Raw genomic sequence first — 14,703 nt, 5'->3', positions numbered from 1 at the left:
GTCTTCGGACAAACGCTGGCTCTACGGCTTGGAAATGGGGATGAGCACCGCCCCTTAGAGTTGAACATGACTGGACAAAAATTGTCAAGGGGATCCTTTACCTTTACCTTTACCTATGATTCTATGAAGTATCCTCCATCTTGTAACTATGCATTTAGTTTCTTTTTCCTATGTGCAGAACTTTGCACTGTTCCCTCTTACATTTCATTGTACTATCTTCAGTCCATTGCCTAAGTCTCTCAAAAAATACTGGCTATTAATTATTAGAACCTGTTTAGGCTATACAGCCTCCTAACCCACCCACCCCCCGCCGGGTTGCCATATTTCTATTCTCCAAATCTGTGCAGCATAATTTGCATATTATGGGGATTAATTTGCAGAATGGAGGCTGATTAATGGCTGTATTATTTCTCTATCAGATGGTTAAATAATTCATTGAAGTGACATAACTGTTTTAACTCCTTTGCATAGATGACAACATCCCTCATTATCTGTCCAACTCTTTGATACAGATGGGAACTAGCTGGTACATTCCTCTCTAATGTTGCTCAATGCTTTCTTTTTTGTAATGTTTGGGGATATTTTTTATCTGACTGCTGTGGAAACAAAGAACTAGTTCCATGTGGTGACTGTGTTTAATGCAAACTTCTCCATTCTAGTCGCCTCTGGAATACATTGCAGAAAAGATTTAGACACACAATTTAGGTCATACCAGTGTCTCTGGAAGTGATCTCAAGATCACGGAGGTTACTCTTCAGAGCCACCCTGTGTTCCCAGCCTGTCCTATCTGTCACACATCCTCCTGACTATCTCTAACACCCCGTCTTGTCCTGTTATATTGGATTAATTTCGTCCTGTAATGCCTAATGACGTGGACAAGGCACTTGCACGCCCCAAGGCTCCCACCTCCTGGCATGACCAGGCTTCTAAAATCAGCCAGGAAGATTAGGGTTGAATGGGGCTACTCATATCATAAACTCCTCCTTGCAGGAGAGAGATATGCCCTCTTGCTTGAAGGAGAAATGATCTGGTCCATTCTTTAAAAGGCTAACTCTGCAACAATTGATTTAAACAACCATCATCTTGTCGCCAATATACTGCTTGTAGCGAACAGCCGTGCCCTCACCTGTCCGTCACAGCAGAACAGTGAAGAAGGAGCCAATGAGAGGATGGAAGGTGGAGCCCAGGGGGGAGGGGGCTGGATATAAAGGCGGATGTATGGAGTCTGAGAAGAGATTCTGGTAATGAGAGACAGTGTGAAACTTAAAAGTGAACTAAGGGTGAATTAGAGATCTGTAAGAACGCTGAATGGAACAAAGAATTAATAGTTTTAAAGTTAGAATTGATTCAAATACAAGTGATTAGCAACCTATGATTTACCTATTGAATATTACTCTTATATTAACTTCCCTGACCTAATACAGTAAATGACTTAAGTTTTTAAAAGCACACATGTCTCCTTGATTAAATGCTATTAAAGCCTGTGCTGCAGGGTCAGAAGACCAAGCAGTCGTAAGGTCGAATCCACGTGATGGAGTGAGCGCCCGTCGCTTGTCCCAGCTCCTGCCAACCTAGCGGTTCGAAAGCATGCAAATGCAAGTAGATAAATAGGGACCACCTCGGCGGGAAGGTAACAGCGTTCCGTGTCTAAGTCGCACTGGCCATGTGACCACGGAAGATTGTCTTCGGACAAAACGCTGGCTCTATGGCTTGGAAATGGGGATGAGCACCGCCCCCTAGAGTCGAACACGACTGGACAAAAATTGTCAAGGGGAACCTTTACCTTTACCTTAAAGCAGTAATACCTGGTGGCAGTGAAGTAGGAAGAAGAGTGAGAACCTCGTGAAGTCCTGGGGTTATAGGGGCTTCAGAGGACATCGCCACACTGCTCATGGGCAAACTGAGTGAGGGGGTGGTAATTGACCAGTTGCAAGGATTATTTGAGGAGACTGATAGTCTTGATCCTTTTCAATGAGTTTCAGCCTACACCTGAGATAGTTCCCCAATCTCTGGGTCTGGTATTATTCAGCATCTCCATAAATGGCTTAGATGAGAGTATGAAGTGAATGCTCATCACATTGGAAGATGACAACAAACTGGAAGGAGTAGCTAATATTTCAGAAGACAGAATCAGCATTCAAGGTCAGCTTAATGGATTGGATACCTGGCTCAAAACAAATAGATTAAAGTTCAGCAGGCAAAAATTTAATTCATTGTTTACTAAGGGAAAAAATCAGATTCACAGATATAGGATGGGTGACAGCTGGCCTGGTGGCAGTACCTGTGGAAAGAGGAACAATTTTGCATACTGAAACCTTTCTCATGGCCAGAAGTCCAAGCAGTGTCCTCCACTGCATCTGATGACAGCAGACAAGCTGGCATGGACACAAGCAGGCCGAGTATGATATATTCAGCAGAGTCCTCTAATACAGTACAGTGGTCCCCAACCTTGGGCCTCCAGATGTTCTTGGACTACAACTCCCAGAAGCCTTCCCCACTACCTCTGCTGGCCAGGATTTCTGGAGTTGAAGTCCAAGAACATCTGGAGGCCCAAGGTTGGGGACCACTGCTGTAATATATCATCATCACTTACAACCCCCCAAGATCAGCAGGAGATGCAGTTCATGACAGTTAACATCAGTGCTTGGAAAAGTTACTTTTTAAGACCAGGATTCCCAGGATTCCTCAACCAGCATGACCATCGGTACAGAAATATGAGAGTACAGACCCCAGAATGTAAGTGTCTTAGGCTCAGAATTCAGACCAGTGTTTGCTTCATCCAAGTCCTTACACATCCTTATACAGAACTCAGGCGTTTACAGTCCAAGTTGAGTAATCTGTTCACTATACCACATGAGTACTCACTTGTACGCTATCACAAAAGCAAAATGATTGTCAAAGCAGTTTACATTGCCAAACACAATTAAAACAAGAACAAGAACAGCAACTGCCCTGTGTTCTCCATCTGGTAATTATCCAACCGTAATTATTCAGCAGCTTTTCTTCTCTCTTCATGTTATTTCAGAAAAGTCAGGAGATAGAAAGGAAGCAAGAGAAGAACACAGCTGAAGCAATTTCTCATTTTTAATCTATGCTAATAACAATAAAGTGGAAAAACTCAGGGATATCTAAAGGACAATATTTGCTTTTTGATTATCATCCTGACAGAAGCTGCATAACCCACTGCTCAGCATCTACCGTTGGGCCCTCCCAATATTATCTCTTCGAATACCCCACTTATCAAGGTAGTGGCCTCCTTCTGCAACATGACGCTCAGAAAACAGAAACTGTAATTAAAACATTTATTAAGCCAAACAGATCCATAGGTCCCTGGCGAGCCATTAGATTGTGGGACTAGGAGAGAAGGGTGCAGTCTTCCTTTAAGGAGCATAACAGCTTTAGGAGAAAGTTTATGAGGATGGGGTGTACTTTTGTGAGTGAAAAAAAATGAAGTATGCACAGTGCAGTAACCTCCTCCCTATGCTGACACATCCCTCCGGCTTCATTTATTTTATAATGTACTAAGTGAAGCGTTTGGCTTTTGTAGCATTTCTAATTTTCTGAACTCGTTCTCAGGTTTTATGGCATCCTGAATGGCGTTTGAAGCGTCCTTAAGAATTCAGAATCATCCCTAGTGGAACAAACATCTAAGTTGAGCAATTACGTACTAAGATATTTCAGGTTATGATTATGCACAATGCTTCTCTTAGTCCCATAGAAATAAACCTTTTATTGTTGTTTGTAATGTGCTCTTTCCAAACGAAGCTCAAAGAAACTCTACTTTTGCCTTCAGGCGTAACTGCAGAGTTTGAACAGTTCCAGCAGTTCTTCTGGGAGAAAGAGAAAATGAAGCTATTCAGCCTTGATATGTTGCTAGTTGAAGGATAGGTCAACTGACCCATCTCCCAACCCAAAGAATGGGTAAATCAGTTAAGTCCTAAAGTTTGTTCTTCATTACATTTTTGAGATTTTCTTTAATGAACATTTGCCTTGTGAATTAGCCTAGGACTCCATCTGTTCAAGCATTTGGAGCTAAATCCAAATTTATTTCCAACTAGAGAGATCAAGTTGTAAATAACAAGATGAATTAATGGAATTTAGGTAAGCATTGATTTATCAAAATCTTGTTGATGCAGTTGTAGTCTAGTTAAGATTAACTATTAGATATAAATCTTCATCTTCAACAATAGCCAACCAGCTGTCCTTTAAAAAATTATAACTACAGTGTAATGGACACAACTATAATCTCAACCAAGGATCTAGACATAAACTCAGGGGGAAGCATTATGACTTTAGCAAGGTTTTGAACTATAATTCGACACCCAGTTGTTTAGCTTTTTATTTGCTTATATAAGATGCATTTTGCTTTGTATTTTTAAATTGGTTACATTGTTTGAATTGGACATTTTAAGCACATTTGAGTTGCTCTGAATACTTGATTGAAGTGGAAAGGCGAATATAAGTACATCTTTTTTTAAGTATTGATGTTATTTACTGTTTTTAAAATAATACTTATTTCACTCTTTTTAAATATTTGCATCCTTATGGGACGTGGTGGCACTGCGGGCTAAACCGCAGAAGCCTGTGCTGCAGGGTCAGAAGACCAAGCAGTCGTAAGAGCTTGTCCCAGCTCCCGCCAACCTAGTGGTTCGAAAGTATGCAAATGCAAGTAGATAAATAGGGAACACCTCGGTGGGAAGGCAACAGCGTTCCGTGCCTAAGTCGCACTGGCCATGTGACCACGGAAGATTGTCTTCAGACAAACGCTGGCTCTATGGCTTGGAAATGGGGATGAGCACCGCCCCCTAGAGTCGAACACGACTGGACAAAAATTGTCAAGGGGAACCTTTACCTTTACCTTTATCCTTAAGTGGTTCTTAATTTTTTTTATTTTCCAACAAAATATTTAAAAACATAAGTATATAAGACATTGTGCATTTAAACAGTAAGCATAAAGTGTAAGAATCTCTAACCATTGAACAATAAACAAAGATAATCTAAATGCAAAAAATGGTCTAAGGCTCAACATAAAAGCAATCTTGTATATTGAAATAATTCTTCTGATGAGATCCTATCCATGACATATCACTTTTTATTCATTTTCTGTTCCTTTACTGCAGGACTTTTACTTTCCACCAATTATTAAAAAAAATCCAGCTTAAATAAAAAGGTGATTCTTCTTGTCCCTTTAGCCTCTTAGTTAATCTATCAATTTCTGCACTTTCTAATATTTTTGTAATGATCATATCATCATTTGGTGGATTTTCATCTTTCCAGACCTGTGCCCATAATAACCAAGCTGCTGTCAAACCATATAGTATTAAATAATAGCTTTGTATATCTACAGTATTTGGTAGCAGTCCTAACAAAACTATTTCCAGTTTAAATTCTTATTTCCAGTTTAAATTCTATTTCCTGTTTTGACATTTGCTTAATCCACATGTGGATTTTAGCCCAATAATTTTTTGCTCTATCACAAGTCCACCATACACGATAACAACTTCCTTCATGATTTTTACATTTCCAACACTTGTTTGACATATTTGGGAACATTTTTGCAAGTCTAGCTGGTGACAAATGGCATCTATAAAACATTTATATACATTTTCTTTGTAGGAAGTTGCTAATGTTAACTTATAATTTTTTGTCCAAAGTTGTTGCCATTTTTCCAATTCCATATTATAGCCAAAGTTTTTAGATCATTTTAACATTGCATCTTTAACGTCTTCATCTTGTGTATCCCATCACAGTAAAAATTTATACAATTTTTGAATTTGTTTTTCTTCTATAGTAAGTAATATTTTGTCAAATGTTGTATATTCTTTATAAAAACCTTGTGCCTTCTTATCTTGATTATAAATTGATTGTATTTGCATTTGAGGCCATCATGAAAAGATTAGTCCTTGGTTTTCTAACTGAATTTTTGTCTTCAAAAGTCCCTCAGAATTCCAAAGCTCATTATAAATAGTGTTTTTTTGTTTGTTTGTTTGTTTTGGTTTGTTTTGGTTTGGTTTGGTTTGGTTTGGTTTCTGAAGTTTAGCAAGTTTGGGTATGTGAACGCTTCCATTGGTTAGACCCATGTAGGTATTTTCACACATATTTTATTTTTTTATTTTATTTATTTATTTATTTAATTTATATGCCGCCCACTCTACCCAAAGGTCTCTGGATTTAGATTTAACTTTTTCCCAAATCCTTAAAAGAGAATTTCTTATTATATTTCTTTCTAAATATTTATGAGTTTTAGTCCTTCCGTACCATAAAAACACATGCCATCCTACTTGCTGATCGTGTCCCTCTAAGTACAGTACTCTTATTTTTTAGCTTTATCCATTCCCTAATCCACGTTAATGTGTTTGCATTAAATTGATCTTAGGCTTTCAATGATCAAATATTAATTTACATTCTGTTTCTAAGCCAAACATAAAATTTATGCCAACCATCTTCCTGATTCATCTTTCTTGTTGAGTCTAGCCATCCTGATAGTTTATCCATCTCTTGAGATGGATTCCCCAGTCTTTCCAGTGTTTAGCAAAAAGAGTCTTTGCAGCTGTCAAGATATGATAACAAATTATTTTTCCATTAGGTCTATTGAATCCAGGATTATACTTAGAAGGAAAAAAATTCAGGGGTTACAGTTATTGGAATCTCTAAAATCTCACGCAAAAGCATTTCAACCCTTTTCCAATACTTTTGGGCTTTCCCACATGGCCACCACATATGATAAAAAGAACCTTCTTTTTGTTTACATCCCCAGCAGAGATTACTGTACATCTCCAACAGCTAATTTTGTGGGAGTTATATATCATCTATAAAACATTTTTGATATATTTTCTTTGGAAGCCACTGACTTAGTGAGTTTCATATTGTTTCTCCATATTTGTTCCCACTGATCCAAACTTATATTGTGCCCAACATTCTGTGCCCACCTTATCATACATTCTTTAACCACTTCCTCCTGGGTATCAAAATCTAATAAAAATTATATAATGCTTTAATATGCTTGTCTTTGGTATCCAGGATAACTCTACCAAAGAGAGTATTGTCTATATAAAAACCTCGCTGCTTATCTTTAACATATTTTGAAATCAACTGAGAATGGGACCACTAATCTGTATCAAATCCCTGCATCATTAATTCATCTTTTTTTTAATGTCCCATCTGGTTTTAGTGCGTCTCTGTACCTTAATATTTTTTTGTTTTCTCTGAGGTTTGGAAGAGAAAATGCCTCCAACATGGCATTTTGACATACATCTGTCTTTGAATTTTAGTCCAAGACCATAATATTTTCTCAAAATATGGTTATTGAATTGTTTAAAATCATCTACTCTACTTTACCAAAGAAAGGCATGCTAACGCCATTTCAAATCATGACCTAATTTTAACAGTCTTCAATTTTCCAATGAAATCCTATCTTTAATCCACGTTAATGAGGCAGCCCTATAGTATAACAGCCGATTCAGAAGGCCCATTCCTCCTCTCTGCTTTCTATCCTGAAGTGACTTTAATTTTATCCTTGGTTTCTTTCCTTGCCAAACAAACCTGAATATAATCTGAACAAGTTTTTTAAACATTGATTGTTTCAAAATCATTAGAATGCTTTGAAATAAGAAAATCAACTTTGGTAAAATATTCATTTTGACTGTTGCAATTCTGCCCATCATTGTTAATTGTAGATTTCCCCATCAAGTCAAATCTTTCTTTATTTCTTCCATCAATTTCAGGTAATTATCTTTCATTAAGGTACTTTTTTTGGGGTAAAATTTATTCCAAGATATTTTACTTTCTTTCCCTCCTTGATATTTGTAAAATTCGAGAGGTTGTCTATTTCTTTATGTGGCGTGTTTTTAGATAAAATTTTTGTCTTTCTGTGGTTTATTTTCAGACCCGCCATTTCTCCAAACTCTTTTAATTCTTTCATAAGTGCTTTAGTTGATTCTTGTGGATCTTCTACCACTAAAAGTAAATCCTCTGCGAAGGCCAGTACTTTAAATGACTCATCTCTAATTTTGAGGCCTTTAATTTTATCAAAGATCCTTATCTGATCTCCTTGATCTTTTAATGCATATTGAAGGAGTTAAGGATCTTCAGGATATGTGTTTCTCTACATTGCTTAAACCAATCTCTCTCTCTCTCTCTCTCTCTCTCTCTCTCTCTCTCTCTCTCGATTGTCCCTTTAATGATGTATTGCAGTACAGTATATTATATTTGTCATTATGAAGTATGGGTCTAAGATATGAGAGCTTGCATTTCTTAATAACCAACTTTATTTCTTTTTGTTTTCCTATCTAATGAAGTGCCTCTTCATTCCTTATTCTGTCAGTCCACAGGATATGTCCACATTTGAAAAGCATTCATTCTACAGTCCAAACCTCACATTGATAGAGGAGGGCTGACCATATATAACACTTCTAACATCCTCAGTTACGAAGATTTACTAAGCTGTTCTTATAAAATATTTTCTTCAACTAGCTATCTCAGTTTTTCATGATATATTGTTCTTACTTTTCATAAGTGTTTTTGGCTTTGGGTTTTTTACATTGATTGAGTCACAGAAGAAAGTAACTACATGGGACTGTCAATCTAACAATATTTGAAGTTTATCTCAGCTTCTGGCTGTCAGGACTGCCATTGAGGCAACTTTCATTATTTAAGTGGACAACATTTACTTTAATTCCCTGAGATCAATCTTCAAGAGTATTTTGCATAACTTTCTAAATAAATATTAAATAATATTGGCAATAAGATACAACAAAATACATCAGGGAACACTAATTGATTCCTCTTCTAATTTCTACTTCATCAGTTAATTCTCCATCTATTTTAATCATAGCTGTTTATTCCCACTATGTTCTTATATCATTTCCATTTATGTGCAGTTGATGCAATATTTCTGTTGATTCATCATGTTGCTTTTTCAAAGCCAGCGAAGCATATATAATTATCCAAACAGTTTTCTGAGAGAAGTATTAAACTGAGAAATGCCTCTCTTTGTTCTGTCCTAACCTAAATCTTATCCATGTATTCCTTATATTATCCTCAAATTTTACTTTACTATTGCTAATATTATCTTCACATTTTACTTCAGTTCTCATATATACTGTATAGCTCTAAGAAAGATGTTTAAACCTGGATCATAAAACTTGTTATTCATTGTATTCTTAATCTAATTTTGTTCTCAATGTTCCTTTGTAGTTCTTTGTGTCTGATATTGGCTTTATTTATTTTGCTCTTTTTTATTTTCTCCCAGTGGCACTAATTTTATTTTCTATCAACCGCTTCTTTTTTCCTATTGAATTTCTACTTTTGAAATTGCTGTTGATCACATCTACTAACACCTGTATCAGTTGAGAGGTGACAGTATTTACATGATGTGAGATATATTGAGTGAGATCACACTGATGTTTTCATGAATCTCTTCACTAACAAAGGTAGGGTTGGACCATTCAGTTGTTTAACCTTTGTAAATGTTTCTATTTTTATTTTCTATGATGCATGGTTAACAACAGCAAAAACAGGATTATTATATGAATTTTCATCTGCTCCAAGGTAATATATAAAACAAATGCAGTTTGACAGCAAAGAGAGAAGTAAGATGCATATATAAAATAAGTTCACACTCTCATAGAATCATAGAATAGTGAGGCTGAAAGGGGCCTTCAAGGCCATCAAGTCCAACCCCCTGCTCAATGCAGGAATACGATCAAAGCATATCTGCCAGGTGATTATGTAAGTTTTTCTTCAATGCCTCCAGTGTTGGAGCACTCACCAACTCCTGAGGTAACTGGTTCCACTGCTGTACTGCTCTAACAGTTTTTCCTGATATTCTGCCTAAATGTGGCTTCCTTTAACTTGAGCCCATTGTTGTGTGTCCTGAACTCCAGGGTCATTAACAAGAGATCCTGCCCCTCCTCTATATGACAGTCTTAAAAGGCTGAAAAGTGCTGTCATATCAATCCACTCCCCCGTCTTCTTTTCTCAAGGCTAAACATACCCAGTTCTTCCAGTCTTTCCTCATAAGGCTTGGTTTCCAGCCCCCTCTCAGTTCAAGGCGTGTTTTTAGTGTTAATAATAAGATTAATAAATACATTTGGTCACTTGCTTCTTGTAGAGCATGCTAATGCACAAAATGAGTATAATTTTGGACAGTATAATAACACATTCTGAGCTGTTTCAGCCATGCCTGACAGAGGCTGACATGCTGAAAGTGAGATACATGCAAATATCTTTCTTCTAGAAGGGCTAGGTGCGAATTATTACAGCAATGTTTAAAAAAATGGTAAGAAAAAAAATTGTCTTAGAGCTGCAAACACAGGTGCTATCATCCAAGGATGAGCATTTGCAGGAGGAATCCATGGGGAGGGGAGGGGAGAAGTTGTCATTGGCAGACCAGTTTCCCCAGCTTCTTTTTCCATGTCTTGTGAAATGTGGACGCAGCTGCGTTGATGTTCGAAAACACGCTTCTACTCTGTCTCCTCCCCCATCTGCTCGGCTCAGCAGCAGACACACAAAAGTTGGGTAGCCGAGAAGGAGCGAAGCAAAGTTTTCCAAGAAGCCCAACGAGTGAATTGTAGGATGCTTCTTTTCTGGGTTTTTGTTAAGATCTTGTACACACACAGGTGAAGACAGGGGCAGAGAACTGCCAAGCACTCCCCCCTCCCCCCCGAGCCATCCTAATCAGGCAGCAGGCAGCCAGCCAAGTAAGAGGGCAAGCCATCTCCCATCACTTTAGATGGAGCACAAGGCATAACAAGGTTCCTCCACCAGTCAAAGGGAAAGTTTTGAAAGAGGGGCCAGTTTGACGAGACACAAACGCACAGCTGCCTGAGAGGAGGTGATGGAGGGAGAGATCTGATAGAGAGACAATAGAGAGTCTTGACTTGTGGGAAAGTGTCCACGATTCAACCCTCTTGGGGGTGACATAACTACACTGCCGTGCCCTCAAGTACAGTGTTAATTATTGGCGTGGCCTAAATGAAGATTACAAAATCACTGCAGAAGCTAATCAGTTCTGCCTTCAAGCTCAGTGAGGTTTGTGTGTGTGTGTGTGTGTGTGTGTGTGTGCGCACATTGTATGTATCCCACTTGTTCAGGCAAATGGAGTAACTTCAGTAGGCATAAATGTATACCTGTTTGTCTCAATTAAACTTGAAGTGCTACAACATTTTGATGTATCTACAGGTTTTTTTCTCTCTCTCTCTCTGTTACGATGTGCTTGTTCCATTGCTGCTATGTCAGATCCCATCCGTGGCCACAATCCTGTTGGGATTTTACGTCAGAGTAAGTGAAATTGTGTCACTCACTACAGTTAATGACAGCTGATTGATAAAGTGACACTTGTTTGTATATAATCCGTGATGACTGCGTGATGGACTTGCAACCTGATGCACAACTGGCACTGCATTAATTAGCTTCCGTATGCCATACAGGCATAGACAATTTCACAGGACTCTCTTTCACTGGAGATTATTGGATAACCATCTGTTGTGTGTAGGTTTTAACTGTGAATTTCCTGCTTCATTAGGGGTTGGACTCAGTGAACATTAGGACCCCTTCCAGTTCTACTGTTCTATGATTCTATGATTGTACTTGGTATCAGGCAGTTATTTACGAAATGCATGTTTGAACTTCCTGTATGAATTTGGGACACATACTTTATGTTCTACTTTCATGCAAAATGAACAAGTTACACTATTTTCACATTGCATGGAAACAGATTGATTTCTCATCTGTTCAGCTACATTTCACATTTTCCTTTGTTTTCTTTCCTTCTTGCTTCATCTAAAAAAAGATGTTACAAACTTCCGCGTGCTTCAGGGACCCATTTCACCAACTGTTCTGCTCTGGTGAGACAAAGATAGAGTCTTCCCTGGACACAAAATGGAGTCATATGACCTGAAAGGACAAACAACTCTTCTTCTGTTTCCATAGCTCTTATCCATTGCAAGAACTATAATGCATTTGAAAAAGAAAACAAGTCAAATCTACTTCAAAGGTCAACATATCTTTCCCATTGACACATATTTTAGAACTTTGTCTAACATTTCAGATCAATAAGATTTTAAAATACAGTGGTGCCTCGCAAGACGAGCGCCCCGTTTAACGATGAAATCGCATTACGATGAAGTTTTTGCAATCGCAAAATGATGTTTCCTATGGGGGAATTTCGCTTTGCGATGATCGGTTCCCTGCTTCGGGAACCGATTCTCACAAAACAACAATTTTCGGCCAGCTGATCGGCAGTTTCAAAATGGCCGCCGGGTAAAAAGAATGGCTCCCCGCTCCTTTCTGGAACAGATTCCTCGCTGCACGAGCAGCAAAAATGGCCACGCTATGGAGGAACTTCACTGGATGGTGAGTTTCAAGCCCATAGGAATGCATTAATCGGGTTTCAATGCGTTTCTATGGGCTTTTTAATTTCGCTTTACGATGTTTTCGTTCTACAGCAATTTCACTGGAACGAATTAACATCGTAATGCGAGGCACCACTGTACCAAGACGTTGCTGATTTCTGGAACACTCTAAGGTTCAAACAGTTCACTACGCTCTCAGCTGGGCCTTCTCTTAAGCAGAACATAATGGCTAACCTGGGTGGCTAGTATTGGCTGATGGTGGCCAGGAAAAGGTCCTCCCTTTTGCAGTGCACCCTCCTCATGGATATGTAACTTCTCCTAATCTTCCAATCTGTTTGGTAACAGCTAGGCAATACAAAAGCCTGATCCCACTACTAAAAATTCCTATTAAAATCGGATTTAGCATGTTTTAGACTGAGTTAAATCCGGGTGTTCACATGAGGTACGTGCACACTTGGAGTAATGTGACAGGCAATCGTTTTATTTTGAGCAGTAGCAAGTTTTTCTACTCCTCCACCACACGTTCATTTACTTTAAGGCAGATGTGAAACTGATTCAGTGGAATCAATTCCACTTTATTATTTTTTTTAAAAAAAATATCCTGTTATTTGATACAACACTATACCAGATACCAGAAATTAAACACACACACCTCATTGCCTTCAAAGGGTAGGGGGGTTAGTTGCCGAGTCCAGACAGTATGCTGGCAGAATACGGTGCTAGTGAGATGTTTCATTTGAGGATGGGTAGTTAGTCCTTCTAGTAACATCCTCTAAGACAGACTATACAATTAAAGGCCCAGAGGGAGGCAGATCTTGTCCTGTCTGGGTAACTTGAGTCTTTTGGATCACCAGCAACCAGGGAGAGACCTCTTCTGGTACGTGTTGATGGCACGCCACTAACAATCCTGTGAAGTACTAGTTCCACTCTATTCAGCACTGATTAGGCTTCATCTAGAGTGCTGTGCCCAGTTTTGGACACCACACTTTAAGAAGGATAACAATAGAGGAGGGCAATAAGGATGATCATGGGGTTAGAAACAAAGTCCTATGAGTAGAGATGGGCATGAGCCTTGGTTCATAGGTTTGTGCTGGTTCATCACATTCCCTTCCCCTGCCTCCCTGGCCAATGGCCCACTCACCAGTTGGTATGGTCTTCTCTCTTCCTCCTCTTCTTTGGCTGTTTGACCAGTCCCCCACAGGGTTATCTGTTCAACCTTCTTGTCTGAGTGGCAATCTGCCAAGAAGGCAGGGCAGGGAAGTCCATACTTCTGTCAGAGATTGGTCAAACAACCAAAAAGGAGGAGGAGAGAACCATGTGCTAGGTATGCATTTTTTTTCTCATCATTGTATTTGATCTGTTTCAAATCAGCTGGAGCTCCAGGTTGCTTGGTTCTGCACAGGATAAAAACAGTGTTATTTTTTAAAAAATCATAATTCAAAAACTTTTTGCCTACATATCCACAAATTTGGCACAGAGTAGGAGAAACCTTTCTACATTTGTGCCAAATTTAGTGCTGATCCGAAGCCCAGATTTTAAGTTAGTTTTTTTGTTTGAACTGCCACCTTTTTTAGTTACCGTATTTTTCCGTGTATAACACTTTTTAAAGTCTTTAGGCTAAAAATCGAGGGTTGTCTTATACACAGAAGTAAGCTGAGGAGACAACAAAAACAAGTGGAGGGGAAAGCAGGGATCAAAGCGATCCTGCAGTGCTTTGATCCCTACACTCGCTAAGCCCCACTTATTTTTCTTAATTTTGGATTAGAAAAGTGGGGTGTTTATACATGGGAGAATTGTATACACAGAAAAATATGGTAATTAATAGAACATTATATTTCTCAGCTGCACAAATACCATGACCAGGCTCCCCACCCAGTCATAACTAAACAACCATGATGGAGTACAACCAGCATATGGCACCTTTAAGAAGTTTTGATAGGAGGGACTTTGAATGTCAGTATAATCAAATGTATCCCTCTGTATCTCAGCTTCTATTCCCCACCTTTTAAAAAATCTCAGTCACAGTCAGTCAGGTTTCAGTGTCAGTTTTAGATATTACTCTGTCAGTATGTTAGTGTTTAGAAATGATAGAGTCAAGTTAGTTTTTTCAGTGTTTAGAGTATATATGCATTTAAGCAATAAGCTTAGTGAACCAAGTAATGAAGCCAGGAAGTTAAGATACCATAATAAGTAACCAGTGAACATGTTTTTGTTTTGTATTCCAACTTGAAGATTTTTTTTGTAAATAAAGAGATACATTTTTATTCTTTCTAAACTAGTCTCAATATAAATTCTCCAACTATTTATATTGACACGGTATGCCAGTTGAACTAAAGTAGTGTGAGGTAAT

This window comes from Pogona vitticeps, chromosome 10 (assembly GCF_051106095.1).
Source record: "Pogona vitticeps strain Pit_001003342236 chromosome 10, PviZW2.1, whole genome shotgun sequence".
NCBI lineage: Eukaryota > Metazoa > Chordata > Lepidosauria > Squamata > Agamidae > Pogona > Pogona vitticeps.
Note: the sequence above shows the minus strand (reverse complement) of the source record.